Raw genomic sequence first — 27,766 nt, forward strand, 5'->3', positions numbered from 1 at the left:
GAGTGCCTTGATTTCTAAGGAAGCCTGATGCTTCCCTGAATTTTTTTTTAATTCTTCTATTTTTTCTCTGGGTTCTGGAGACTGCAGGATAAAGGTGCAAGTCTGACTCTCACTCCTGAATATGCGCAAGCTATAAACCACCTGAATCTTGAAACCAGTCTCCCAAATATGGGTCAGGCCAAATATATAGCATTATAGATAGATCCAACCTTGATCAGACCTCTGCTCTGTTTAATGCAGGTTCTGCCTCTGTCTTTAACCAATAAAATGTTTCCACCAGTACGAATACTGCAGGAGGCAGCATGAGCATTTCCTTATGAAGGTCTTACTGAAGTCTTTACTATCAGGAGCAGGAGGTTTGCAATTCCTCCCAGGACATTTTGAGGTTCAGAAAGTTCACTTGCATATGGGATGGAAAAATCAGAGACAGCAAGTCAGCTGGGGAAGGAGAAGAGGACCTGTATGGAAATTATCAGTTCAGGGTTTTATCTGCCACCACACTGTAGAGCTAAACAAGGTTACGCTCCCGCAGGTCAATCTCCTGACCACATCCCCTAAAACTGTGGTTCCCCAAAGCCCCTTCTGAGCCCAGCTGTTACATTTACCTCTGTTTTCTTGAACCTTTGCATAGAAGGTGTTAGGATCATATGCTTGACAACCCTTGTCCCTCTCTCCAAAGTCCTTGAAGGAGAAGGAGCACACCACCACCTAACACTGAGTCATAGGAGTTAGTGGGTCTGTTGATTTTAGGTTGGAAAGATTGCTAAAATTAAATAAACAATATGCCAGACCGCAAAAAAAATTTCCTCAGTCCGTAATTGCTTGGATTGATTTTTAAAATTTTAGCTCACCAGAAACCAGATCTTTGTTTGGAGAGGGGAACACGGAAGGGAGACACTGAGTTGTTAGTTGACACATACAGAAAAAAAATAAGAGAGTATAAGAACAAGGAATCAAAAAGGCCTTTCTGGGTCAATAAATCCACTCCAGGCAAACCCAGACAACCACAACATATCATTGCTTTCCTGCAGCGAACCAGTCTATGTTTAAAATGCTGAGGTTATTTTCTCACATTAGACTTTTTTGAGTACGATTGCAGAACTTCCCTGCTCCAGTGGTTGCAAACTTTCATTTCCAACCTAAATTTATCCACAGTCACTTTGCCAGTACTGCTTCTCCAACGTTTCATCATCTGTGCATAAAACTAGAAAACAATCACAGTCTTCTCAACTTTCATTTTGCCAAGTCAAATACATCAGTGTTATGTAGTCCCTGCTTGGAAGACAGTCTCTCTTAATCCTCATCCTCCGTTTAGTGTTAGTTTCTCTGGTTTGGAAAAACAGAAATCTTCAGGTTTGGAGGCAAGGTCTGGGCAGATCTACAGCAAAGGCATGGAGTCTGCCTTGGTGCTGTTGGAAGTACCGTGTTTGAGGTAGATACCCTACAAAGCTGTGCTGCAAGCTAACACCTTCTTTGAAATTAATTAGTGTAGGGTTTTTTTTTTCATATCCAACTGAAATAGCAGAAATTCTGGCTAGAAGTCCCGAATTGCAGGGCTTTACTTTGTTGTTTTAAGTATGCTGCTTATCAAAGTCATCTGTTTCTTCCTCTCCTATACTGCAGTCCTCCTCCACCATGAGAGTGCTTCCTACCTCTCAGTAGCAGATTTCATCAGGATGCTCCCATGCTTTAGATGAAGGTTTGATAAACTTGGTTCCCAAAATCATCCCTAAATCTCTTTCAAGTTCAATATAGTCTCTTTTGACAATGTCTCACCTCCTCTTTAGTTAGTTCTGGTGGGCTTTCCATTTACTGTTGAAATCCCTGTCTTAACTGTCTTAATCCTCTTCCCTGTCTTAATCCCCTTCTTAGCTAATGAGTCCCATGTGGCACCCTATTGTAGTCTTTACTGAACTCTAGACAGATGAAACCAACTTCTCTTCCTCTATCTAGAAAATGATTCACTAAACACGCTATTAAGCTGATACGCTCTGTCTTTGCTCTGTTTCTGTCACCCCCTCTTCCACCTCTTGTTTACATCTATGCCTTTTAGAAATTCTTTCTTTCTAAACTTTTGTTTTGTCTTGCTGCCATAAGACTAGACACGTAAATTTCCCAGAAAGTTTGTTTCTCCATTTTTAAAGCTAGGATTTACCTTTGGGATTGAGCATTTGAACAGTTGTAGACCTGTCTTGACAAAGATCTAAAACCCGAATTATCAGATTTTCAGATTCATGTATCACTTCCTTCTGCATTCAGAGGTGAAGAATATCAGCTCTCCTTTATTCATTTGTTCTGTCTCTGACTTTAAATGTTGCCAGAATCTTGATTTCACTCATCTAGACAGTCTGCCTTCATTTCTGTGTACAGAATCTCTTCACATAAGTGAAAATATGCTACTCTTTAGGTAGCTCTGGATTATTTCATAATTATTATAATTATTATGTAATTTTCTCAGTCCTTTCCTGGCAATGCTCACTTAACCCCCAAAATCTGCTAGTCTCCTAGCTACAGTTTTCTTGGCCAATTAGTCTATTTTGTTGTGGCAATTATTCTTTCTTGTCTTTTCAAGTCTCTCTGGTTATTCTTAAATTCTTCTACAGCAAGTTTGATCTGATTCCATATTCTTCTTTTTTTTTTTTTCATGGCACTTGAAATCCTGCTAGACTTTTCATGTTCAAAAAACCTCTGCCTTATCCATACAGAGTATTCACAGATAGTTGGAAGCACTGCCAAAGACGGAAAACCTTCACAAGAACTGTGCTGTTATGAAATGTTTTAGCTTCATCCACCTAGCTGCATATTGGGCTATTCATATATATTTGGGTAGATTTGATAGCGAAAGTTTTCATCACAAAATGTTATTGAGCATATCCACTTCTTGCAAGCAAATGATGCACAGGGATAGTCAAGGTGCAGATGAAAGAGCGGAGAAACTTCCTTGATGAGTTTTTTTTTTTTTTCTGTTTTCTTGTCATTTCCAATGTGTATCTTGTAGACATATACTCTTCGACTGTATAGTTCAATCATATGTAGATTTTCCTAAAAGACAGTAACACTATCATCTTCCAGGAATACATTGATTTTAAGCGACCTCTTTGCATCCTTGTTTCAATCCTAACTTGGAAATCCTTTTACTTACTAGACATAAATTCCCAGCCCTGTGCAGCCACAAGCTCTTTGTTTAGAAGATAAAGGAATGAATCACTTTAGAAATGCTCAAGTGGTTTACAATATGCAATGAAAAATAGACATTGTGTTTAAAATAGATGGCTGTGCAGTGTGTGCTTTTTATTTTTTTTTTCATATAAAATTGTGTTTTGCAACTCATATCCCATGGAGGACAGCAAGCTGACAGCAACAGAAACATGAATCCAGGGTGAGTCAGGGTCAGTTTAGTTTCAGTACGTGGATAACGGCACCTCCCCTGAGAGCCGTGCTGTTCAGGAACTTTTTCAGCACGAAAACGCTGCTGAGCGCGTATGTGTGTGTGTGTGTGTGCGAGAATCCGCGTCCCCGGGACATAACAACTAATTTTTTATCCCTTGGCTCATTTGTTTATAGCACGTCCTGGATGGCTCTGTCGCACGTGTTGCTGCCTCAAGGCCACCGGGTTGCGAGGGTCCTTCCCCTCCCGGCAAGCGAATTCTTCCCTCCAGCACAGGGAGGTTCAACACAGGGTTAGCGGAGCCTGGTGACGGGTCACTACTAGGCACTGTCAGGCACAAATCTCCTCTCATTCTACAAGTCATGGTCAATACAGCCTCTAGTCCCTGAGATTCTTTCTTTCTTTCTTTCTTTCTTTCTTTCTTTCTTTCTTTCTTTCTTTCTTTCTTTCTTTCTTTCTTTCTTTCTTTCTGTCTGTCTGTCTGTCTGTCTGTCTGTCTGTCTTTCTTTCTGTCTTTCTGTCTTTTTCCTTGGGTCATGAAGATGTGGAGTAACGTAAGGATCTGAGCATGCTTTGCTCATTCTTTCATCCTCCTTCTTCCTTCTGAGCATGAGGAAAAGGTTAAAAATGTGAATCCTAAGGCTTCAGGAAGGGTGGAAGTTGGGGATAATTCAGCGCGCAGCCGGGGTGCTGGGAGAGCTGCCTTCAGTGCCGTCTCCATAAACTCCGTGTGTGGTCCCGGGGAAGACGCTGAAAGTCCTGATTTTTCCATTGAGCTGAATCGCCTGAAGTCAGGAGCCAAAGATGCAATTCCCAACACCTCTCTGCAGCTGCCTGAAAGTGAGATGATGAGGCTGGACGCTTGGCCATGTTCCTTGTGCGAGCAGTGGAGAGGGATTGAGGGGCTCTGAAGATAGCCCTGGATTTAAGGTGGTGTAAATCACACCTTTGCGGGTGTCTGCTTTTGAGGGTGTTAATGGGGTGTTGTAAGCTACCTGTCTCTTTTTCCCTCTGATTGCAGAAGTCTCTTAGACAACTGGTTTGGAGTAGGCTCCTAATACAAGCTCTTGTGACAAGATCACAAAAGATGGTGGGGATCAGTCTGGGCCCTGGAATACCGTCAGGAGAGGCGTTTCCAAGACTCTCTGATCTGTTCCAAGAAAACTGAACAGTTTCTGCGGCACAGTGTTCAGCCATGGGGTTTCCGGTCTGCTAGCCATGAGAGAGATGCCTCTGATGTAAGAGGAATAACAAAAACCTCAACTTCCTGAAGCTGAAGTCTCTGTTGCATTGAGCAAGGGGTTATGTACTTTTAAGGACAAGCTGGCTCTAAAAGCCAAGGTCCTGATAAAGATAGAAGCTCAATAGATGCCACTGAATCAGTCTGCCTCAGGAAGCCAAATGACTTTCATAGAAATTCTGTCTGGTGGACCAAGGAAACCAGGGCAGGGGCAGCCGCTGTACTTACAGATGTGTCCCAGTCACCTGAAATCTTTCATGTTGCTATTTTTGGATGCAAAAAAGTCATAAACAGCCACTCTTTGTGGGGAGGTTTATTTAATAATCGAGTTTCACCTCTGCTTTCAGCGTTGCAACTGCCAAGTTGTTGCAGATATACCAGTAATCAACATTTGCACTGATCTTACCAAGCTGTTATCAGGGCATATTGCTAGCAAGTCTGGCTTTGACGTCTTCTCCCCAGCAAAAGCATGCTTAGCCCTATCCCTTTCCCAAAGCATTCCTGGCCTGCTCCATTGCTACATCCACTTCGTCCATGTCAGGGATGGCATCTTCAGCACTGGGTGAGCCAGGGAGCAAAGCTTTAGCTAAAATTAAATCAAATCAACCACTCCCAGCCTGGTCTTTCTAGCTAAGGCTCCCCCGCGTTGGTCATACGATCTATTCTTAAGAGCAACTAACTCTCCTGTATTTCCACATGCACATGCATCGTGCTATGGTGGTGGAGATAATTTCATGCTCTGCAATTAATCGTCCAGCAGGGTTTAGAGTGAATACTTGGAAATGTTTGTAAGAAGAGGCTGAAGTGGGTTTGCGGAGTGTGTCGTATGGCCCAGTCTTTACAGATTCTTTTCATTATGGAGTACAGAGCCTTGGCGTGAGAAACCCACACTGTTCATCTGGTGTTTCTTCTTATCATGCCAATTTAAATGGAATCACCTTAGTCCTCTGCATATTCATTCAACTCCTAGAGATTTCCAAGCACAGCAGAAAATGTGAGACATTATAGAAAGGAAAATAACTGTGAAAAGAGAGCTCTCTGATATCCCCAAATGACACAAGACAAATCGCACTTATGAATTGAATCAGGGAGGTGAAGGAGGGAGGGAACAGCTCCCTTTGCTGGACCTAAAATCCAAGCTGAATCCTGAAGAAACCCCTTTTGAGTTATGAAAACACTGAGTAGACATTTATTCTGGTGGTGTTTCTTCCCCCACCCTCTCCATTTTCACATGCTTTGGTATTACTTCAGTCTTGCAGGATCAGACGCAGAGCCACCACATCTCTGGAGAGCACTTCACTTTCCATTTGTCCTGAGCCAGCCATTATAGATTGTGAGTTTTGGAACCTGAGATCTTGCCTGAAGGGTTCTGAGTAAGTGCCACACTGAACACTTTTGCCTAATAACATTTCCCCCACCCTAGAACTAGAACCAGCCTTCCCAGTCTGCTTTTGGACCATTTTGGCCATGTCTACACAGCATGCAGAAGAGCAGCTAAGTCCCCAAGACAGAACCAAGCCTTGCTGGTACATCCAGGCTGTCCCCGATCCCAGAGGAGCTATAAAATCCCAATGCTAGGTGCACTCCTCACCTTAACTCATGCTGAAATTATAGAAATCTCAGCACTGCTCTGCTGCCCAGCACCATCCTCCTTCCTTTCCCTAAAGTCCACAAATAGCCTCAGTGGTCATTTGAGCAAAAACAGAAGTCCTGCCTTCTTCTCCCTCCACGCAACTATTACTCCTGCTATTGATGTAGTAACAAAAGCGGTTTAGCTGCTTTGCAGACTTGCAGTCAGAAAAGCCAATCCCTGCCTCAGGGAAGGAGCACCCTGATGACCCAACATGAAGTGGAACCACGGGGAATGGGCTGGAAAATTACACCCAGGCTTGGTGGTGATGCTTCACACATGCCTGCCTAGTTAAATAGTCGATCTTCAAAGTAATTGTTCTGGACACGTTTGTGGTAATTCTTCTATGGTTGGGAAATGTTCCTTCAGAAGACAAAAGTATATGTACTGGGATAAGAGCCACTAACTTCTGACTCAACTTTCTTAGAGCAGATTATTGTTATTTCCCAGTAAACTGGGGTCTGTATGAATTTTTTACTGAAACACCAGGCAAGTGCTGTCAGCGTTTTCTTTGAATAACAGAACAGTGCAAGGAAAAATTTCCTAGTCATTTTCAGCTTTGCTGACCAACTGCAATCCTTATCCTTCCTGCCTGTGACTTTTTATGAACATATTGCAAGTAAGCCTCCATGTAGCAACATTGTCACAATACAGAAAAGTTTTGAATGACAAAATAAGAAACTAAGATATTTTGGAAGTCCTGGAATGGATTCATATATTCAGGAAGAGAAAATTGACTTTCTTGTGACATCTCTATCTTTGCTAGAAAAGCATGGCTTGCATTAAGCTTTCAGCTTCAATTAGGAGAAGTCAAAGGATGCTACTTGATAAATTATCAATATGGTTAATTGCTTTCTACTTTAAGAAGAGGTGTCTTATTCATAGCCTGACTTTCTAATTCATATACTGGATACATCTTGTTTGGGGGTTTTCAAAGACCTTTTTGCCCATTTTTTCCATGTTTGTTTTGCAGAGGTTGATATAGAAGCTCATTGTTAGAGTGATTATCCATTCTTTTCCCAAATCAGTTTCACATAGGAGTGGTGCTAGGAAGTGGTGAGCGATGGGAATTGGTGAGACCTGAATAAACCACCCCTCTTTTTGCTGCATAGTCCTAGAACCCTTTCTTTTGCAAAGTTGTTTGTTTATTTTGCCTCTGCAAGAGGTCAGAGGCAAAGCTGAAATGAAAAACCTTGGCGTACTATCCCACAAATTTGCATTTTAAAGTGGGAAAAGACACCATAATCTTCCAAAACAAAGATCTGTTCCTAGTCATCACACAACCTTAAAACACATATGATGTGCTCTGGGGGAGCTCACCACCAAATGTCCTGCTTGGTAGCATCCCTACTGCTGAGGTAAGTGGGTCATGACACAGGCTTATGGGACATTGGACTGCAAGCAACCAGAATAAGCCATCTTCTCTGATTATTTGAGCATCACTGGTGCAGTTTTTGTTATCCTTATAAATACATTAAGGGGCAAATATCAAGAAAAAAAATGACAAAAAAAGACAGATCTTGCAACAGCCTCTGCAGGGAGAAGGAAGGAGGGCAAAATAATGTCAGCAGGTTAAACAACAGCTTGTGAAGGGCTCCAAAAGACAATGGATGTCTGCAATAGCAAAACAGTTTGCAAAGGTATCAGGCTCAGTAATTTGGGAGAGGTCTACATGCTCTTCGACAAGTTCTTCTATATCTTGGTCTAGTGCTGAAGCTTCTTCATCTATTCAAAGTGCAAGCTACATTTATAGGCATAAAAATGTGCAGGCTACTGAAGAAAATCAGAACTTTTTACTAGCAAAGGGTGCATCTAACTACTTGATGGCCTCAGGGAAACTATTCCATTTCTTCATTTCTGTTGAAAAAGCAGAGGGTTTCCTTAAAAAAAAGGTTTTCTCTAGTCTCTATTTTCTCTGTTTCTTCCACCCACTACTTTTAGGCTAGTTTTTTTTTTTTTTTTTGCTTTGAGTTCCTTCCTTTTTATTTTATAGGAGCTGACATCTTTTATTCTACATTCAAAAAAAATGAAAGAGATCAGGTAAAGCATGAAATAAATAATAAAAAAAGCTTTTCTCCAAAATCTTTGGAGAGAGCAGAAACAATTTCCCAGCCAAGTCTAGAGAGAGAGATGCAGATTTGGGAGGTAGCATGCACTGCCTGTAAATTTACCTCCAAAGTGGAATTTCATTCTGCCTCCCCTCCAGCACTGACCATAGATGCTGCCAAACAGCTCTAGTTGACTCAGTGGGAATAAATGCATGGAGATGTGCTAGATTCAAATGGTGCCTTTGAATTTAGAGAAATCACTCCCCGCTTCACCTTTCCTAACCATGAAGTGCGGACGATCTCACTTGACAGCTGATCTCGAAGGAGTGTTGGTAGAATTAAGCCAATGTGCGTAAAAGGCTTTGAACGCACATAAGTGCTTGTTACTATTAGATAAACATTCTGAAAAGTTCATTCATATAAACATCTGCATTGTTACTTAGGAAATTCCTTTGAACTGAATAGTACTTAGGCGTTCGGTATGACAAACATTGTCATGCCGAATGACCTCTTCTTGCCCCGAAAAAGCAACTGGCTCTGCAAAGAAACACTCGCTGAACCTCGTCTGTCAAAAGGGGCCCAGTCATCAATGGGACCACACGTAATTCTCCAGGGTCCAAACTCTCAGTCCTTCACAGAGAAGGAAACTGAGGCACAGAGTGGTTGAAGTCAGCAGGGTCATCAAGGACTTGTGTTCTTCCCAGCCTGAATACACATCTGTGTCTCACAATTAATGCTGTTTTAGGTAGCATCTCCAAAAAGCTTATCTGTTTGTTAAAAATCAAAACTTTTCTTTGGCTGCCATATGTCTGGTGGCGACTCTCCAGTTCTGGGATTTAATTGAAAAAGCTCCTTAAAAACAATTAAATAAATGCATTTATAAACTAACTCTTCTGAGCTCTTTTCTCTGCTACCCTCCAGATGCCCTTAATGAGTTGAAGCTTTACAGCTCACACACTGGAGGCTGTTGCCCATGTGAGTTTTCATTTGTTTGGGTTATCCTGATTATTATTTACGTTTACTTCTAGATTTCTTCCTGTTGGGAGCGTGTATCATTTCCTGATCTGTTCTTCTGGGCAAATCTGGGGACGTCATGCCCCTCTTACTCTTGTACCGGGTAATGCAGTTCCTCATAAAAAGGATGCTGAGTTGCTTTTGATTATTTGTAATAGTGATGCACAGAGCTCTGGAAATTCAAGATGACCTGGAAGATTTCAAGCAAAGCATCTTCTGAATATATCCAAATATTTTAGCAGTCCCAAGTAATGCAGTGTGAGCAAACTTGTACTGTAAATCGCTGACTGGACTGATGGTGCCAGTTTATGATTTCTACTGAAAAGATTTCACAATTTAATAAGGGCAGTGGGGGTGTCTGTGTGTGTGTGTGTGAAACATACATCTTTAAAAGTAAGTTAGAGAAAGATCTGGCAGGGATGTTCAAAGGCAAGTTGAACTTGCTTCGAGGGGAAGGGATGGACTTTGGATCTTTGGATTTCAGCCTGTGGGCCTTAGGCACCTAGGGTTATTTTTAAGAAGCCTGTAAAGCAGTCTAAGAAAAACAAGCTCATGCTGTACAGTGATATTCATATGTGAAATCCCTGATAGGAACATTTTCAGGGACCCACAAACTGGGGAAAAAAAAAAAGGTAAAAAAAAGTTTGGAAGTTTGGAAAGCACTGGAATAGGGATCCCTGCCAGGCCTGTTTGCCCAGGGTTTTCATTACCCTTCCTTCTACTCAAACCTTACACGGACACTTTGGGCACTGAAAGTCATCATAGCAGAGACCTGAATCGGGGATATCTCTGCCCTCATAGCGCTGCCAGGGCAGGGGGAGGACCCCTGTGCTCTCCCTCAGGTTAGTGGCATGCAGCTGATGACTTCTAATTCTCTGCAGTAGAGGGCAGCAATGACACATAGCCAATAGACACCGAATTACAAATAGATTTGGAAAAGAAATAACACTGGCTAAAAAAAAAAAAAAAAAAAAAAAAAGGAGAGAGAAATAGAGAAAAACAAAATAAAAACATCAATAAAAAGACTTAGCTCCTCTGTAATAAGATCTAAGGTCAGGGCCTTGCTTTATTTTTGCAGTGACTGATTTCATTAACATCTGAAAAAGTATGAGGAAAGCGAGAGGGAAGACTCCTGGTAAGGGGATGTGATGCTATGGTCTTTGAAAAGGAAAAAGAGCCTGCAGCCACGGATTGCAACAAGAACCCCCCAAATCTTGCTGCTTCACCGAAGGGCTTGAAATTAACATTTTACCAGCTTAGGTGAAAGCAGAACTGAACCAGCTCCTTGATGCCAAATCCCTAGATCTGGATAGGTTGGCACACGCTCAGATTCGCTGTCCCATCTCTTCTAGCAGTGTTCTGGACTTAGGAAAGGAGGAAACCTTAGGAATCCAGCCCAGCGTTGACAAGGAAGCTCGCGCTACTCATGGTGCATAGCCTGGGAATGCACTATGCTGCTGCCATACCTAGCTTTGGAGTTTAATTCTTTATAGCACTGAAAGCTGAGCTGCAGGAATGAGTGCAGAGTGGGCATGAAACCTGTCTGCATGAGTATAAATGACTATATGGAGGGCAAGGCAATAGGAAACCAAGCTGAGAACAGAACTACATTTTCCTCTGAGAACTGCACTGAGAAAGAGCCAGGGAAAACAGTCTGAATGGTTTCTTCTTTCTCAGAGATACTGTCAAGACAGCCTTCCACCTGGATACTCCTCTGGTCCTCTGGGCCATCTTATAGCCTCTCCTTATCTTATTTTGATTTGCTTTTGTGTTAGGGACAGCCACTTGGGACAACCTGTCACAGTGGATGTGACACCTTAGATTCTGTGCAGCTCTCTAGGGAGAGAGAGATCAGGACAGCCTGGGCAAATAGGTCAGTGTGGATCCAAATCTCCATTTGGATTCAAGAGCTGCTGAAGCAGCTGATACATTCTTCAGGGTAAAGCACAAGAGACCACAGGACACTTACAACTCAAACTTTGTGGGCTGGGTCTGTTTAGCTTAGGGAAGAGAAGACTGAGAGGGAATCTGATCAACATGTACAAGTACCTGGGGGGAGAACGTAGGGAGGAAGGGACCAGGCTGTTCTCCATGGTGGCCAGTGACAGGACAAGGGGTAATGGGTGCAAGTTGAAACACAAGAAGTTCCATCTCCATGTGAGGAAGAACTTCTTCCCTGTGAGGGGAAGCTCCCTCTCCCAGAGCTCTGGCACAGGCTGCCCAGAAATGCTGTGGAGTCTCCTTCTCTGGAGATCTTCAAATCCGCCTGGATGCCACCCTGTGCCCCGTGCTGTGTATGTCCCTGCTGGAGAGGCGTTTGGACTAGATGATCTCTAGAGGTCCCTGCCAACCTCAACCATTCTGGGATTCTGGGATTCTGGGATTCAAAGCCTCATCCTCTAGTGTTATTCCTGGGCCACCATGCTGTGACTGCTCCTGGTAAAACAGAAGTGCCATGGAGAAGGGAAACAGCAAAAGGTGTTTTCCAGCAGCTCCTGAGACCACAAGAATAACTGAAATTAGGGTGTTCAGGCCATGGAAATGCCTCAGCTGTGTGCCAAGGACTGAAGGCCATGGCAGTAGAGAAAGACTAAGAAGTGGAAGCCTAGTCCTTTTGTTGATAAATCTTAGAATACTGGGCAAGGTAAAGAAAAAATGAGATCGCAGAGAGGTGAAACCAGAAAGCATCCTAATTTTTAAGAGCTCCCTTGAACCTAGGACACCATTAGGAGACGTGCCATTTTGCACCCCTAGGAAGTAAGAAGTTATCTCTCTTAAATCCAGATATTGTATATTATAGGCTGGGGACTGCGTCCTCAGGACAGTGTGATAAAGGTGACAATATCTCTGATGCTTCGTAGCAGTGCTTGCACCAGTGTTTTCTGCCCTGGTGCGTGCTGCAGCCAGCCTCATACTGATAGGAAGCTCATTATTGCCTGTTCCTTCCACAGCACAAGTGCCCCTGTCTTGTTTGCACAGTAATAGCTCCTGCTTGCAGACAAGCTCCAAAGGAGCCAAAGGAAGCAGAAACTGGAAATACTTCCAAGTCCACCTTATTATCCCTTCTCTCCTTGCAAATATGCAGCTGCAGAACAGGTTCAGCGCCATGGCAACAGAAGAGGGACACATGGCCACCAGTGATACCAGGTGAGACCTGGATCATACAAAGCATGACTATGACTCTAGGAGAAAGGGTCAAGTGTATGGGGGGCCAGGAGGCAATATAGATTTCGTGGGTCAACAATTGTTTGTTCAGCTGTGATCAACTACAGGGATTTAGCTTTTATGAGCATAGGAGTCTTTATGAGGAAGGAGGACTGCTACAGAGAGGTAGAATACCCTTAGAAGGTCCAGGAGAGTCAGCCCAGATAATGCACCAGACATCGAGAAGGTCACCACTGGAGTGGTCAGGACCTACCAGACTAGGCAGAAGCTCAGGAGGCTCAGGCGGTTGGTTGTGCAGAGAAATATTCTATGCCTCATTTACTTTGTGAGGACATTGAGAAAACAAATTGGTAGATCAAAAATATACGGATAAAGTTCGAGTTAAAGCACAAAATGCTTTCTGAGGAGCCACCTGACTGAAGGGACCAAAAACATGCTTGGGAAAATCTTCCTGTTCTTATTCTCTGTGCTTCCGAGACACAGCATTTTCCTAGGAGGCCAGCAAGCATTTCATCTGCCTGCAGCTTTCTAAATAGACGATTTATTGAGCTCTCCTTCCCCCTTTCCTTCTAGCCAGCTATTCTTCTAGCCAAGTCATCCATCTCTCCTCAATATGTATACTTCTACCCATCTAATCACTAAGTCATTCATGCCTTCATAATATTTATGTATCTGTCCATCTGCCCACTGCTCTTTACATTACTTAAATCTTTTAGAAATTCAACAATTCTTGCCCTGAAGTATCCAGTTCCATGTGACTGGCTCTTTAAACATAGCACTGCCATTCCATTTGAAATCAGAAAATAAAAAGAAGGAAATCTCACCATGCAGAGAACTGGCATCTAAACCATGCCCTATAAATGTATTCATGGAGGAAGTATTTACAATCTTCCAACAGGTTGCCAAACAATCTGACCTAAACTGGGATTACTGAGCAGAAGTATTTGAGGAGGTCTATCAATGTTGCTTTTTCACATACATGTTTTATTGTATTGTCAACACATTTCTGAGTCCTTTCAAGATGAATGCATATTTTCCAGATTTGATTTCCTCTCTGCTTCTTTTGTGGCTTCTTAGTTCAACTGTGCAAGGAAAAGGAAACTAAATTAAATTTAAGCAGCTCGAAGCTCTACAAGGGATAGCGCGTGGGGTGTGTTGGCTCCCATTCGCATCTGGACAGGCGCCGCTGATTCATACATATGAACAAGGAGGTGACAATCATTTATTTCAGAAGCCCAGCCATTCATTTCATAAGGCCCGTTCCCCCCTCCTGTTCTCCCTCGGCCTCCCCCTCCCAGAATAATAATACATGATTGAGGGAATCATATTCTCAGAGAATAGGATCGGAAATGGTTCTGTTGCTCTTCGGCAAAGTCTCAAATAAAATAAGAACATTCTATTATTAACCCTCATTATGGTACGGAATTTTCCCACACTGAGCAGAGAAAATAGCTCAAGCAGGATTCAGTTACGGAGAGTGTCACAGGAGGCCATGCAGCCCAACAGGTTAGGCACTGTGAAAGCTTGGGAAAACCAGCATCTATTCCTGACCACTCTAGTTGTGACCTTCTCGATGTCTGGTGAATTATCTGGGTTGACTCATCTCTCCTGGACCTTCTAAGGGTAGCAAAGTTGGAACTGAAGGTATCACAAAATCACAGGATGGCTGATATTGGAAGGGACCTCCTAGAGATCACCTTGTCCAACCCTCTGCTCTAGCAAGGACACCCAGAGCACGGGGCACAGGGTGGCATCCAGGTGGGTTTGAAGATCTCCAGAGAAGGAGACTCCACAGCCTCTCTGGGCAGCCCCTTCTAGGGCTCTGGCACCCTCACAGGAAAGAAGTTCTTCCTCACATGAAGGTGGAACTGCCTGGATTTCAGCTTGTGTCCATTACTCCTTGTCATGTCACTGGCCACTACCGAGAAGACTTTGGCCCCATCCTCCCTGTATTCTCCCCTCAGGTACTTGTACATGTTGATCAGATCCCCTTTCAGTCTTCTCTTCTCCAAGCTAAACAGGCCCAGCTTGCATAGTCTTTCCTCACAAGATAGATGCTCCAGTCCCTTAATCCAGTACCCTAAAGTACCTCCAAAGCAAAAGGCAGCAGCTCTTGAGCAGATCTCAGCAATGTTCCTCCACCATCTCAAGAAGTGCATAAGAAGGTGACTGCAAGAGAGATCCTTCCTAGAATTCCCCTCCACAGATGAGGCAGAGGTAATTCCTGTTCCCTTATTCCCTTCTCTCCAGATTCTTCAGTGTTGACCAACCCTTTCAGAGATAGATGGATGATTAGATGGATGCAAGGAAGGAAGGAAAGAAATGCACATGCACAGGTAAAAAGAGAGAAGAGGGAGACATTTCTGTGGGAACCTCTTGTCCAAACATTGGCAGTGCTTCACTGAGTTTAGGACAGGAAGTGATGAATATTTCACTCAATGCAAACCACACAGGGGTTTTTAGCTGCTACGAATATATTTGCCATACCTCCTACCAGTTCCCTAGACATAACAGGAAACTGAACGTTTTATGAATGTGCAAACTTACCTGCCTATAAATAATACAGAATAAATTAAGCACAGTTAAAAGGGGCAAAGCAGGTTGAAAATGTTACTGATCCCTGGCCAAAGCAATAAACCATCATGCATTGTCTACTAGGATATTGCTTTCTCTCCTACCAGCTGTATCACTGGATCACGAGCATTTTTGGATGTTAAGCAAAGCATAGACCTGGCTGGCTGAAAGATGGTGTGGAAACAGCTAGAGTTCTTGTGGAAATGTTGTTGATTGCATCATTTCATGGAGAACTCCATGAAACACAAGGCAATCCATTCCCAAGACCTCAGTCTGGGAACAAAGATGTCCAGCTTGGATAAAGGACAGAGAGGATATCCCAGCCCAGCTCAAAGATGCCTCTAGGTGAGAAAAGCAGGAATGTAGCTCCAGGTCAGGGACTTTTTATGTTGTTAGGGAAAAGCTTCAGGCCTGGTGGCCAGCTCTGAGTGAGGCAGGAGTCAAGGAATGCTGCTTGGTGAGCAGACAGCAGAGCTGCTGCAGAAAGGGGTGGAGGTAAAGCATATTACAGCAGGCATTTTGCTGCATGCAGCCCCATGAGGTGGACCAACAAAGATGCCCCCCGCTTTTGCTTTTTGGAAGATATTCTTTGATCTATATGGTTCACTGATGCTAAAGCCCAGGGTCATTGACTTGGGTAATAGCTACTTTTAAAGAAGAAAAATCTTTGCTCATGGTATCTAGCTCCATTTCACTGCAATTTTGCTTGTTCCCTTAGTATGGCTTATGGAACTCCTTGCCACTTTCTCTTCTAAATGAATATACAGTGTTAGGGTGGGCAGGTTGTTTGACAGCTACTGGGTTCCCATCAGCACTGGCTAAGCTGGAGAGGTGGATGACAACTCCCTCTCTTCTCCTATCTCTAAAGCAGCTTGGAAACCTCCTGCTCAAAAGGAAAAGTCTGAATTCCTTTAAAAACTCTAAACGAGTTCAAACCATGTCCTCCTCCACCACTTTGGAGAGCATGCTGCTTCTGCAAAACCTTTTGCTGGAGGGGAGGAAAAAAAGAAAAAGAAAAAATACATACAAAATACCCACTGCCAAATTTCCATCTCGGAGGTGGATAAGAAAATAATTGCACTACATGCCTTTAAACAGCCAGGGTGTTTTCACTTTGGTTCTTATTCTGGAAAACCTTGAAGTGTAGGTTTGACCCTTCATTTTTGGAATAATCTCACTGAAATGACCAGTTAAAGTCTGAAGCTGCAAGTTCTCAAGAGCAAAGGCAATATTTTCCTAGACTTTTGAAAGGTTTTTACCTCTCTTAGGTGTCCTACCTTCCCTAAGAGGGACACTCATCAAAGACCTTGGTAGAAAGAAAGCTCTATAATAACTCCAGAGGTGTTTCTAAATCAGGGAGGCAGATAGCAAGACTGTCAGGTAGCTCCGTTTACTTTCTTTGTTAACAGAACATGAACTTTAGAGCTTCAGATTGGTCACATGGGGTTAGACCAAATGTCTGTCTACTCCAGCAACCTCTCTGACAACCTCTCCGGCAACCTCTCTGCCTTGGAAAGAACCTAAGAAAAGCGAAAAATGATAATGCTAATTGCTCAAGAACCCATCCTGTGCATCTCTTGTTTCCACAGAAATCCTGTCAGAAATCCTTGCAGAGCCATGGGAGGGAGGCAGCTGGATGGTGTCTGGGTAGGGTCCCTGACCTGGCTCCCACAGCACTGACCATCAAGGAGGACAGAGTCATGGATGACTGACGGACAAGAGCGTAACTTCCAGCAGAAGAAGCAGTTAGCCCTACTCTTGAAAGACCATCCCAGCACTCATTCATCCTTGGCTTCTCTCCTTGTGGCCACTGACAGAACTAGAGGTAATGGCCACAAAATGAAGCACCAAAAGTTCCACAGGAACTTAAGGAAAATTTTCTTAACAGTGACGGTGACAGAGCACTGGAACAGGCTGCCCAGAGAGGTTGTGGAGTCTCCTTCTCTGGAGATCTTCAAAACCCGCTTGGACACAGTCCTGTGCCACGTGCTCTAGGTGACCCTGCGTGTGCAGGGGGGTTGGACTAGATGATCTCTACAGCTCCCTTCCAACCTTAAGCATTCTATGATTCTATGATTCCTGCCCTGACTGGTCACATACTGTCGTTGTTGCATGGCAAGCAATGCAAAACCTTGCAGCAACGTGCAAGGGCTGGAGCATCCAAAGTCCTCCCCACCACTAGCACCGGGATGCAGGACCCAGATATCCAGGTACCTGGATCTCCATGGTGTGCACCATGGTCCCTCCACCGCCAGGAACGCCATCAGCTTCTCTGTCTCCTGTTTTAAAGACAAAGTTTTTTATTTATTTATTTTCTCTTGAATCCCACCAGTACTAGCATCCCACCAGTAGCATCATATGTTGTGAGCTTGTTCCCATCATGAAAAGCAAAGGATATCTCAGAGTTATGAAAATCTGTGTTTGTTCAGAAGATAGTGAATTGCCCAAACACAGCAGCGATGTCAATCTGCTCAGAGTTAAGCATCTGCCTAACATCTTGGCTGGACTTAGGTCACATTTCTGATGAACAGTTTATTTCATGAATTCCACTTTCTCAATCAGCCATTAACAAAGGGCACATATATTCAGATACAAATACAAATATATTTTAGGATTCATGCAACTGATCATATACTCCAAAATATTCATTATTTAAAAGCATGTAGTAATGTATTTTCAGTTTAATTCCTGGTATTTGGATCACTGCCAATGTTAATATTGGGCTGCCTTTAAGTTTAATAGTAAAATTATACTTTAACATATATGTTCACTGAAGCTGATTTGATTTTTTTTTTCTCAAGATAGCTTTAAAATTGCTTTAATAATGACCTTTTGACCAAAGAGAAAATGCTAAAAAACCTTTTTCCTTTCATTTTTGGGCTAACCTTTATAATGTCTAGATGAAAAAAAATGAAAAAAACTAAAACCCTGAAATCTTTCAGTATATATGTTTCTCCTTGTTTTCAGCAAGAATTTTTAATTTGGATGTGTTGAAACACCACATTCCTTATTCAAAAGTATTTTTTAAAACACTTTTTGATGTGTGACATAGTTGTTATTTTATGAGAAACTTGAAACATTTTGCTGGAAATTTTTACTGAAGAAAAAACAAAAGTTCAGTTTTCAAACTCTCACTCTCACACGCACAAATGGTATTTTTCATTCATCCAGCCCTTGTCTTTGCCTTGGGTCTCGCGCTGGAAGTACACAGTGCAGGAGCAAAGCGAATTAGCTGAACTAATAAAGCAATTCAGATAAATGCAAGAGGAAACATTCCCATTTATCAGTCGTCAGTTCCTACTGGAGATAGCCCACCTTAACGTTCAGCCTCCAGCATTTTCAAGGCAGAATACAAACATCATCCATTTATACAGATAAAAAAAAAAAAAAAGGGCAGGGAAAGCCATCAAAGGCCCTCACAGCTTGGCCCAAACTCAAGAGCTGTCATGAGCTCAGCCCTTGGGACCAGGCTGACTGGTGAAGTCTCATCATGATGGTGCCTGCTAGTCCAATCTGCTGGTGAGTTTCAAAGAAAGAGGTGTTGGGAATGACTCTCCGACATGTATTTATAGTGATACCCAAGCTGGGCTGTGGTCAGCCCAGCGCTGGGAGCGTGATGATAGTAAGGAAGGAATGTGTCCAGGAGAAGGGGTTGGTTTGTGAGCAGATGGAGGTAGTAGCTGCCAGGCCCAAAACTGAGCAACACTCAGCACAGACCTTGCAGTGCGGGTAGACCTGGTGCCCTGCCTCGCTTCATCGCTACACACATTCCTAACATACAAGGTACTATTGTTTCCCAGGCCATGATTTACTCTTCCTGAGGGTGTTGCTGTCTGGGATTGGATGTCAGGAATACGTGGCTTCTATCTTCACTATCCCCCATAAATCCTTTTCTAGAAGCATCTCTCCCCAAACACGAATCCCTCGGTGACACCACCAGATGCCTTCACTGATATTCCCTTTCTAATGTACTGCCAGCTATAGCTCCTTTTTAACATTGAGGTATCAAATCCACCCTGGTTTCCTGCCTGTCTCCATCACGGACATGCACAGCAGAGTGGTATGAAACCAGGCTGGTGGAAATGGGAGAAAAAAAACATTTTTTCTATTTTTCGTGCTGTCAGTGGCCAAACCTCAGCCAGGCATAGGGCCTTTCCTAGACATACATCCTCCTGACGATATGAACATCATCTCCTGGGAGATCTGCGTGGGGGCTTTCCTCCAGTCATTTCAATAGCCCCAAGCTGCTTGTGACACTCCTTACTCTCTTCAGGACACGCTAGGATTTCTGATGGATTTGGATCCCTTATCAAAGATGCTAAATTCAGTATTAATAGTGGAGGAGTATCAGAGCAAGAGGCATTTAGAAGGATAATTAGGGGAAGAAAGAAATGTGGAGCCATGGATTTTCTGGTTTCATGTTTTTATTGTTTGTTTGTTTTGGTTTAAACTCTGATGAAATGCTCTGTGTCCTGTACTGGAGAGAAGGCAGATCTAAATTAGAGTGTGCAGTGAACCAGGACATCTCAAGATCTTTGTCTGGTTTAGCCACTCATAAGCCCTTCAGTATGGCCCTGAGTCAACCACTTTGCCTCTCCAGGTCTCAGATCTCCTTTCAACAAATTGCACAAAATATTGCTTCCCAGTTTCATCCTCTTTCCAACTTCACTATGCAAAGGGCATTGTGCCATTGCAAATAGTTTAATTGTTCTCCTATTGCATAAAGTATCCATCCTGCAACCAAAATAATGATGCATTAGTTTAGGTGTTTTCCTGACCCATCTTGCAAACTCCAGGATGGAAATCCATGCTTTGTTCCTAGTTTGCACACATGCAATCAATAACTGGACATGCACAATGCTGCTGAGTTGGGCTGTTTGGTTCATTGCTCTTCACAGACTCTTTCAGCATTAGGTATGGTCCAAAAAAGACATCTTCTGCCCAAAAAGATGAAAGATTGTGATTTGTGGGTGAATGAACCACACTGAGAGTTGGGAGAAGGGCTTTCCTTCCTGCTGTGCACTCTCTCTGAGCCCATGAGTATGGGTATGATGGGTAACATTTTTCTCGCAAACTCCAACTCTTCTAAAGGGGAAACATTAAATCAGGGCCCTGTTGCATGAGATGCAAAAATTGAGCCTACATTTTTCTGGGTTTGTTTGTTTTGTTTTGTTTATTAATATTTTTCAATTGGCCATTAAGAATGGCTACACTCGATTGTACTTATATTTCTGTTATTTAAAAGTGGTCTGTTATTACAATTAACATTTGCAAGAGTACTCAAGACTCACAGATGAAAGTCTGTAAAATTCATAATTTTAGGACATGATAATTTGCCAAATAATGCTATCACTCTTAGTTCCTTCCTTCCTTCCTTCCTTCCTTCCTTCCTTCCTTCCTTCCTTCCTTCCTTCCTTCCTTCCTTCCTTCCTTCCTTCCTTCCTTCCTTCTCTCCCTCTCTCTCTTTCTTGTTCCATTTATTTATTTATTTATTTACTAATCCATAAATAGATACGTTTCACCCATTGCCCCTGCAGATTAAGGCCAAATAGGATGACCTGGTCATCGGACACTGCGTCTTTCCTATAGCTTTGATGGACATGTATTTTGGAAAGACAGCAAGCTTTAATTTAAAGACAGTTATGGCAAAGATGCTATATGTCTTGAGAAGCAACATTAATGACTAATTACTCTCCCCATTAAAAATCTGCCAAGTGTTTTTGGAGTCTTAAAGTAGCTGAAGTAACAGCGTTTTTTAAATGGAAGTCAAAAACACTTGCTTGTTGACTTGCAACTTTGCGGGAGGAAAGTAATTCATTTCTATGGAACGATTCCGCTTTGTTGTTACTGGCCTGTTAAACATGATAAGTAGAACATTTTGGAAATATGCTTTTCATCAGAACAGTGATGATATAAGATAAACGTTTCTTACAGAGCAGTTGATCTGGTTAGGACATGTCTTTTATCCCATGAATGTCATTAAAAGCAAAGAAATTTAGTTTTCATCAAAATATTTAGTTTATGTCAAAACTCAAAGTGTTGGAGAGATTTTGGTGAAAAAAAGAAAAACAAACCTTTCCCTTTCTTGGCAACAGAAAAATGTTAGGAGGAAGAAAACTAAAACTTTCAGTAATAGTAAAAAATGTTAGCTTTTTGCATCTATAATTTTTCAATGGAAACTTTTAAAACTGTCAAATTTTAATGTGTCAGTGGAAATTTTCGCTGTGACAAAAATCATTGCTTTGTCAAAACAAAAGTGTGGGGAAAACTTTTGGACTAACTGTTTCTGGTAGTGCAGTGCTGCTCTCAACCAGGTCTGTTCCCATTCCTGGAGTCATTGCCATGGCATAATTGAACATTTCCAAGAGGAGATCAAGACTGGGAGGATTCCGTGTGTGAGCACGTAGGTTCACGGGCCTGGTTGGGTGTTGCACCTTGTGAAGAAACGGACTCAGTCTGGGGTGCAGAGTGAGACAACTTTATTTCCAAACCGACTTCTTTTTATACTTTCTTAACACAAGTGTTGCAAAGCGCACAACCAATCAGCATCTGGCCACCTGCGCGGTTGTCTGGCTTTGTTTCTTTTCTTCTGGCAAGACACGTCGCACACGAGGCAGGGGGAGGTGTTCCTCAGTCCTCGTCTTTCTCGGCTCTGTCCCCCATCTGCTGCAAAGACTGACACCCTTGTGGTTAACTATCTGCTAACAAGGTACTATTGTCTTTGAACAAGCCTCCACATCTCACCCTTCTTTATTTGTTTTTGTTTGAACAGCCATGACTTAATTAAATGGCCAATCTATCCTTAAACACATAACAAGAAACAAAGCAGGCATGCTAACAATAAACAAAATATACCAAATATCAACAGGCTGTCCTACTAGACAGGTTACAAACGGATTTACTGGACTAGATAATCTTCTGTGGAAATCCCTAAGGAGGGACGGACCCAATTAATAGTTCCCAAAAGTTTTTGAAGATCATTCAAAGTCCTTATGTCTGTCTTTAAGGTCAATGATTGTGGTCGAATTTGATGATCAGAAATTCTCCATCCTAAATATCGCCAAGGCGGACTTTCCTGTACTTTATCTTCCGCAATTCTTAATCCTGCAGCTGATGCTGCTCGCGTAATCTGATGCAGAGCCTCATTAAGCCGATCCAAAAACTTCATATATGGCTCATTCGCATCTTGTCTTATGCTAACAAAAGGTTGTCTTTGTTTACCACTCTCCGGAACGGCCTTAAGGGCGCGGAGAGCAAGTGCCTTAACTTGTTGCAAGCCCTCAGGGGGGATTTCTGCTTGTGCTGTTGTAGCACTGTGATCGCCCTCCCCCATTAGCACGTCCACAGTAACAGCCCGTAAAGGACCTTTTTTCGACAGCCGCTGGTTTTCCTCCCCCTGAGCTCGAGCAAGCTCTCTCATTTTCGATTCCCACATCGTGTATTGCATATCAGTCATAATGAGGCGAAACAAGGTTTTAAAATCATGGGGAGTAAAAACCGAAGAATCACAAAGAGATTGTATAAGGTGGGTGGTATATGGTGCACCAAGGCCATGATCTGTCACCGTACGTCGCACGTCCTTAATAAGATTATACGACAAACCTTCCCAACGCGGATTCTGGTCTGGTGCACAGATAACGGGAAAGGCTTTCAGCATGCCCACATCCCCCGCCTGTTTTGCTCCTCGTTTTACTGAGGCCCATTTATCGTGAGGATCCGGGGGGTATAGGTCTGGCTCCTTTCCAGGGTCAATAGGACCCGGACCAAAAGGATCATCGTCCTGTTCATCAGGTGGCAGTACCGCAAAGGCTTTTGCAGCACGTTTTCTTTTCTGATTCTCATCAGGACACGATTGAGGTAAAGGAGGCGCGGAGGGGATGGCAGGGGCCCCGATCCCGTCATTTATGTTCGACTGCAACCCACTATGAGATTTCAATATTTCGAGTACAACTCGCCATTGTGGCAACAGGTTAGCAGCAGCCTTATCACCGCGCGTGGCACTATCCCACAGTCGGACCCCAATTTGGTCCCATCTTTCCAGATTAAAAACATTCTTACTATTCACCGAAGGATCGTCTTTAGAAGCCCATGCAAGAACCTTTTGCAGCTCTTCTTCACCTAATTTTTTTCTTTGCGGTTTCAAGTTTTTAGGAGAAGCTTCTAAATCGTCCTTTTGTTCCTTCATTAGGTATGAACCCATAGTTCCCAGCCGCTTACCTCTTTCCTTTCAAGAGGCTTTTAGTGTGCACACAAAGTAAGCTTCCTTTCAGCTTGATCCTTACGCTTCCTTTCAGCGTGATTCCCGGGAGTTCAGCTGGGCGGTGCAACCGGAGAGACAGCTAGTCTTCGAGCCCCACGTTGGGCGCCATTTGTTGCACCTTGTGAAGAAACGGACTCAGTCTGGGGTGCAGAGTGAGACAACTTTATTTCCAAACCGACTTCTTTTTATACTTTCTTAACACAAGTGTTGCAAAGCGCACAACCAATCAGCATCTGGCCACCTGCGCGGTTGTCTGGCTTTGTTTCTTTTCTTCTGGCAAGACACGTCGCACACGAGGCAGGGGGAGGTGTTCCTCAGTCCTCGTCTTTCTCGGCTCTGTCCCCCATCTGCTGCAAAGACTGACACCCTTGTGGTTAACTATCTGCTAACAAGGTACTATTGTCTTTGAACAAGCCTCCACAGTTGGGTTATGTACTTCCAAATGCAAACTCTGAACCTCTCCCCCTGTTTGTGATTTAGGATCACTTGTCCCACAGCCCTTAACCAGGGCTGATACAGATCAAGGGGAGAACTTAATGAAGACAGTGTGGCTCAGTGGGAGAATCCCAAGGGTTCATAGGTCAATTTTTGCAGATGGAGTTGATCACACTATGCCCATCTCAGGAAGGAAGGAACCAGGAGAGGAAGAGGATAAGAAGGAAGAAGAAGGATGGTCAGCAGTGGGAAAAGAGCCATTTCTCTGCTGCTTTTGCTGCAGTTGCTTCTTTCCTGGGGACTCTTTGCCTCCTGTAAGGCAAAGAGGCATTAGGGGTGGGGAAGCTTAGTGGGTGAGTGCCTAGATATACATTGTTAGAGGATCTTTATGTTGCTACTTCTGGTACCTCATGTACCTATCAAACAGCGCCAGTCAGACTTGAAAAGGAGGAAGAGAGCCAAAAAAAAGGATATATGAGTTTATCAAAAGTCATGCAGACAGGCAGTCAGATAGAGGCAAGGTACCCTTGAAGCAAAGGCTGCCGTGTAAATATGCTCCTTATTAGACACCAGAGAGTCCACAGAGGAGTTCGCCCTCCAGGCATAAATCCATAGAAGACTGAGCTACAGAACTGCTTATTGCTTATAAATAACAGCTCTTGTTACAGCAGTAATTTGAGCAGCGGGGAGGCGGAGGCATGCTACGACTGCACTTGAGCTCCGCAGAGAGGACATAAATCCTTATCTCCGGGTCTGTGTAACAGCCCAACACACAGCGAACGCTATAAAAGGCTCCTGCTGGAAATCATGACTGCCTTCCAGCTGCTGTCGCTGCACTGATCTTCACTGAGCAGTTTGCTCTAGACCGTGTGCCATGGCATTGCCCCAGGGCCGGCAGGAGCAGAGAATGGGGCAGAGGGAATAGGGAGGGACGGAGGGTGATCTGCCCCGTCGGATCCTACACAGGACCCTCAAGGTGCCCTGGTTTGCGATGGGAGCTGTTTGCAGGAATGTCCTCATTCATGTATGATTGATCATTACCATGCACATGAGTTTTTACAGATGCTGGAAATGCCCTAGGGTCTTGAAAATGCTTTTATATACATGGCAGACCTAAGACTTACAGAAAAAACATGTCTTCCTGCAGTGGCAACTGGAGGCCACACGTGATACCCACTGTGCATTGATGCTCAGGGCATTGAATCAAGTCCCCATCCCCGGGAGATTTTAAAAAGAGGCCATTTAGATGTACCTGTCTGCCAGGGGTGGATCAGAAAAAGCTGATCCTGTCTGAGAGCAGGTACATGGAAAAGATATTCCCTGAAGTCTTTCAAACTTTTGATTATCTGGGATTCTTACACAATTACCCAAAGGTTGGTCTCCTTTACAGCACATGATGTTCAGGCACCCTGAAGAGATAGTCACTACCCCAAAGGGTTTCCAGACTATAAAGATACACTTCTACGGTACAGGAGTAAGAAGTGATTGTGTCAAAAACATAAAACAAATCAAGTAGCAGAGTTAAGAATTAGGTTCAGGGCTGCTGACCCCTAATCCATCACTACCAGACTGCACTTCATCCCAGATTGTTAGTTTTGACTGTTGAGCCTTGGTCCTCTACTGGCCCTGATGCTCTGCCCAGCAATGGTAAAGGCATTCATAAAAGGCCATAAAGTTGTTACCAAATGAATTCCCCACTGCTGCAAATAACCCTTTAATTTTGGAAAAAGAGCAAAGTAATAGTGAGCCCCATACAAATATGTTAAGAAAGAAGGAAAAAATAAATAAAGAAAGAAAACTACAATGAGGGAAGCTGGACAGATTTCACTATTCTGGAAGCAATTAAGAGCAGCTATTTGCAAGCAGGCTGATGGTGAGGTAAAGTTCTGCATTGGGTCATTGTGCAACACTGGTTATTTCTCCTGAGTCAGCCTTGTGCAAACACCAGTTATTCTACTTGCATGGTGAACACTTTCCAGCTCATGCAAGGACATTGCTATAACCACAAGCTCATTTTTGCTTGTCCAGCTGCAACCATCATAAACATTTCTGGGTGCATTGGTTTACCTTAACATTAAAATCCGAAGTCTTTCCTGTTTTCAAACACAGGTTAGTGTTGTGTTGGGTTATACAACACTGGGCTCTTTATGGGTTGTTGTGGGCTCTTTATGTGTGTTATAAAGTCTTTAGACTTTAATGAATGAACAAGAAGCAATTATCAGGAGTCTTCTCCAGAGCTCATAAAAGAAGCCAAAAGAGCAGAATAATAATTTTGAGAAGATTTCTGGTTGCATCTGCATGCATGCTCTGTTCCTCCCATGGGCAACTCTGTAATCATAGCACAAATCCTGCAAAGCCTGCAGTGAAGTGGGAGAAGAAGGGGCAGTTCCTTCTGGTCACTTCACGTGGTGGTCACCACGTTAAAACATCAGGTGAGCTAAGCCTACAGCCTTACGTATGCATGGGCAGCAATCAGAAATGGGCTAACAAACAGCTCTTCCCATCCTTCCATTTGAGAATTTTACCCGCATCGTTCATGGTCCCTGCAGGAATCACCACCGAGCACTGCCTCATCGCTTCTGTGACCACATTGTCCTTTTAGATCCCAGACTATAACTACAGCATGAAAGTTGTGCAGACAGGCATATCCTGGCCATAGTGGGGCATATAAAGATGAATTTTATGGACCGTTTGGATTCAGCATCAATTTCGTGGAAATTAAGGAACTGGAAGTGGCTTATTGGCAAGATCCACATATCCTGAAGACTGGGTGCAGGCAAATATAGCTTCAGCAAAGTTCAGAGTGAAGGCTGGCTTACATTAGATGTGTGGGGAGTGCAAGAATAAATACAGGAGCTTGGATCTCCTTCTGTCCATTTCTCACTTCCCTAACAATATTACGATAATGCATCTAATACTGCCGTTCCCTCCAGCACTACTGCAACCAATGCTGTGTAACTCCATGAATATATCTGACAAATTCTTTCTTAAAAGCAATTTGACATCAGTCTCCTTAGGGAAAGAAACATCTGTTGCTCTGAGTTTCTACAGGGACAAGAGAATCCTGATCGTGTTTGGCTTTTAGCTGCTGCAGTAGTAAACAAGACTAAGTATCATAGAAAAGTTGTCATCAGCAAAAGGTGCAAAAAAGCCAAAGGAGCATCTATGTGAAAGCAAATCAAATAGTCCCTCTCCCTAGTGTACTGTTCTAGCTCTATGAGGAGAAAAGGACAGAAAATCAGGCAATGTAACATTTACGGTTTAATTTCTACAGTTTGGACCACTTTCAGTAAGGAGAACGTGACACACAGTGTTGTAAAAACAGAAGGTGAGAGAGAGAAAAGGCGCAAGGCACCATATAATAAAAAAGGCATGGTTAAAAAATGAAATATCATGCAACCTGGCAGGAATTCAGACTAGTAAGTTCACAGAATATAACAGGAATTAATTCAAAGAAAGCAGGCAGAAATCTAGCAAGTGAAGTGCTAGATAGGGATATGGTAATGAGGACTGATGTGGTAAAATACTGGGAAAATCCTCTCCCAAGGGGGCACAGGCGGCAATTTTCCTGAAACTGAATTAGCTGACAGAGTACCAAAAGGCGATGCCAAAACTCTGTAGGTCAGAGAGGAAAAAAAAGGCGGGAAGGAGTGTAAGTGAGAAGCAACCAAATAAAAACACTCAGAGGAAGCTGAGGCTTTGAGGGAAAAGATAAGGGCAGCCAAAAAGTAGTCTGAGTTAATGGATAAGCAACATAAAAATGTGCCTTAACCAATTTTTCAGGAGAAAAAGGAGGGACAGGGCACAAGTGACTCAGACAGCTGAAATACCACGTCCTTTTTATAACCTTTCATCAGCAAGGAAAAGAAACAAATACAAATTACCCTCTGCTAAAAAAGAAAAAAAAGGTGAAAAGACATTTGAAAAATTAGGAAAGAACCTGTAAAAATAGCTGTTGGAAGAAAAGAGGTAGAGAAATATGCAGGAAAAAAATGAATAAGATGCAAACTGG

The sequence above is a fragment of the Tinamus guttatus genome, unplaced genomic scaffold, assembly GCF_059628265.1.
Source record: "Tinamus guttatus ecotype Peru unplaced genomic scaffold, ASM5962826v1 Tinamus_guttatus_pri_ptg000247l, whole genome shotgun sequence".
In the NCBI taxonomy this organism is placed as follows: domain Eukaryota; kingdom Metazoa; phylum Chordata; class Aves; order Tinamiformes; family Tinamidae; genus Tinamus; species Tinamus guttatus.